The sequence below is a fragment of the Pipra filicauda genome, unplaced genomic scaffold, assembly GCF_003945595.2.
Source record: "Pipra filicauda isolate LSUMZ 115617 unplaced genomic scaffold, ASM394559v2 scaffold146_size1912638_pilon, whole genome shotgun sequence".
NCBI classification, from domain to species: Eukaryota; Metazoa; Chordata; class Aves; order Passeriformes; family Pipridae; genus Pipra; species Pipra filicauda.
In genome coordinates, this window is record NW_024103951.1 from 341,372 (window position 1) to 344,369 (window position 2,998).

General features: G+C 43.2%; 1 long non-coding RNA gene across 1 annotated transcript; it reads left to right on the top strand.

The window, feature by feature from the left end:
* Positions 1-649: 649 nt before the first annotated feature.
* Positions 650-2,604, top strand: LOC113992243. The gene is made up of 2 exons (XR_005562582.1): positions 650-824; positions 2,159-2,604. It is a non-coding gene; the product is annotated as an uncharacterized LOC113992243 (long non-coding RNA).
* Positions 2,605-2,998: the final 394 nt, after the last annotated feature.

Here is a 2,998-nt window from a genome sequence, read left to right on the forward strand (position 1 = left end):
AAGTGGAAAAGATAACACAATGTGGGTAACGGATGGCACATAAATGTGGGGCTCCTGAAAACACACGGACAACTTTTATATTGTCAGCAAAAAGAAAAACCCGTAGTCTCATGAGCTGATCTCCCACTCGGTGTCCTCCTGACTTCTGAGTCATCTTCCACAGATCTCAGTAAGACACACCACCACATGCTGCTGTATGAACCCATGACAATCTCTCACCCAGCAGCATATAAGGTTGTATCCCTGGATGAACATACTACAGTCTGTTTTTAGAGAGAGAGGGAGAGAGAGAGAGTTGGCTCAAACTCCTCTGGATACACATCAAAATATCATCTTCCATAGTGAGGGATGGTCTCTATCCTCAGCTCAATAATTGGGCATAAGCATCATGTCTTTTCCAGGATGCAATTCCAAGAAAAAAATGGGGAATAAAACCTGTAGTCCAAAGTCTCATTTTACAACATCTGTAAAAATTTTAAAAGAGCTACAGACAGGGCACCAACACCTTAAAACAATCCTGTTTGTTAAAATTCATCTTTGATGAGCAACGTAGCCTGCAGGTTACTATAGCAGCAGGATCCATCACCTAGGTAACCAAGCACTAATGATGTCAACATTAACCTATCCCTACACACACCTCACACTGTGCACATCATCAGACCTCCATTTCTTGCAAGATGATTGTCTTCCTACCAACAGACAGCCAGTAACAGACCATGTGGACAGTTTCCACGAGGAGGGAGCTCTCCTCACAGCACCAGCCTGCCCTGTTAAGAAGGATTATTTCAGAGAGCATCCCCCTTGTTAAGAGCTGGGCACCTGAGGTATCCACCATGCACCACTTGGTTCACTACCAGAGTAGTAAGCAGCAACAGAGCTTGCCTAAAGGCTCTTTGGAAAAGAGGTCAAAAAGGTCAAAAGGTCACTTAACATATCAGAGGGTCTGAAGCATAAATCCACGCAGAACAAGAATGTCTTGGAAAGTGCATTGGCATGGTCTTCCCCCAAAGAAGCGTTCCTTTTGGGAAGTCAAAATTCCAATATGGAACACCAAATCCAGTAAATTCCCATATCAATACATTACCTATTAAAGGGAGATGATCTATCCCAAATAAACCTGTGCTTGCTCTCTGTCCAAGGCCTTGCAAGCAGTTCTTCACAGTGGGGCACAGCAGAGCAGCTCCTGAGCCTGCCCTGCCCCACGAGCTGTGCAGACCAGGAGAGCAGCACGAGGCCACTGGGCTGGTGACATAACTCCCAGAGTCCAGGTGTCCTCACACAGCACTGCACAGAGCTGAGGACGTGCCCTCAGCTGTGGGGTTTCACTAATGCTGTTTAACTCTGCTATCTGAGAAACACTCCTGAGTACAGATGCGTTTGTTTACAACCAAGCAACATATTGCTTTGATTACAGAGGCAGATTAAACCTCCGACTTCTGGAAAATACTGATTTTTTGGTAACAGTGTTACATAACTGGTTACTTCCATAGCCTAAAAGGATTTTGGTTGCTTGGGCTAAAGGAAATGAAATGGAATTTGGTTTTTTTTCCTCCCCTTTGTTAAAGGTTGCCTTTATATGCCACAGAGAAATTAACTGAGACAGAAATCTCTTTCCCTCCACTTTGATAAATAGGGATGACTCATTATTTCCCCATTTCGCTTTAAATACCCTGTCATCCTTGTGGTTTGCTTTGTTCAGCTATTCCCTCAACTTCATACAGCACCTGCTGTAATGACACAGGAAGTCCTCTGTGGTTTTTGCCCTTTCAGTGCATCTCTTATCAACAGAGTGCTCTGACCTTTAAATATCACTTCCTTTACTTACCAGCAGACACTTACAACCCCCAAAGACAGCCTTTTGTTGATCACCATTTCCTAGATAGTACATTACATTACCTTGATGAAACCCAAAAACCTTTTCAAGCCTTTACCCTCATTGAAGCACACCCAGATTTTGGGCTGCAGTTTAACTTTCCAAAGTGGTGTGAGCTGTTATAGCTTCATAGACATTTTCAGTAGGTGGGGAAACCCCCTGAATCAAATTTATTTGTTAGAAACCTAAGTGTTTGCTTTCTTACCTTCTTTCACTGCCTATTGCCCCATGTTCCTCATGCTGAGTAAAGACCATGGTGTCTTCTACCTGCTTATCCACACACAGGTTCAGCAAAGAACATTAGAAGCCAAGCCCTTTGTCATTCTGGAGAACAAAAGAATAACTGTCTTCCTGATAAAGCCAGTTTTCTTGTCTGTCTCTCATTGGCTGACAATGGGATAATACCAGCAAAAAAAACCAAGATCAAACTAGTAGTGCTGGATCTGAGAAGATAAAAGAAGAAACAAATTTCAGAGAGAAAGGAACGTTGGGCAGATGAGAGAAATAAGAAACACATTTCTACAGCAAAGGATATTTTACACTGAGGCTAGACAAGGGCAAAAGATCCCAGGAGAAAACAGGGCCTCTCTGTTCCAGGGAAGAAGACATCTGCTGTCAGAGGGCTACTGGGCCCTGAAAGATTCAGCCTCAACACAGAGAACACTTGAGCACTGAAAAAAACAAAAAATAAGAACACAGAAATGAATAAATGTTTTATTGTTAACTGAGAACTGTACGTTCTTTGTTGTGGATAAATGCAGCTTGAATTTTGCAAAGCTTTTGTATCTGCTTGCTCCCACCATGAAAACGCCCTTCAGAGGTGAGGCACTAACCAGGAGCACCCAAGGGTTCTCACCCTGACCAAAGGAGAGGATGGAGCTGCCTGGGGGTCTGAGGCTCAGCCTCAGCTGCAAGAGCCAGAGTCCAGATTCTGTGAGAGAGAAACCAAAGGACATTCATGTCTTGATTTGCTGATATGAGACAGTGAAGTGTCACTTTGAAACTGTCAGAAGAACTACCTGAGGTGAACAGTATACATGGATGCAGTCAACTGCTTGAATGGTTTTTTGTCTGTGAATTACATGAAATTATGTTTTTCTAGTTCATATCCCTAATAGTCCTCTT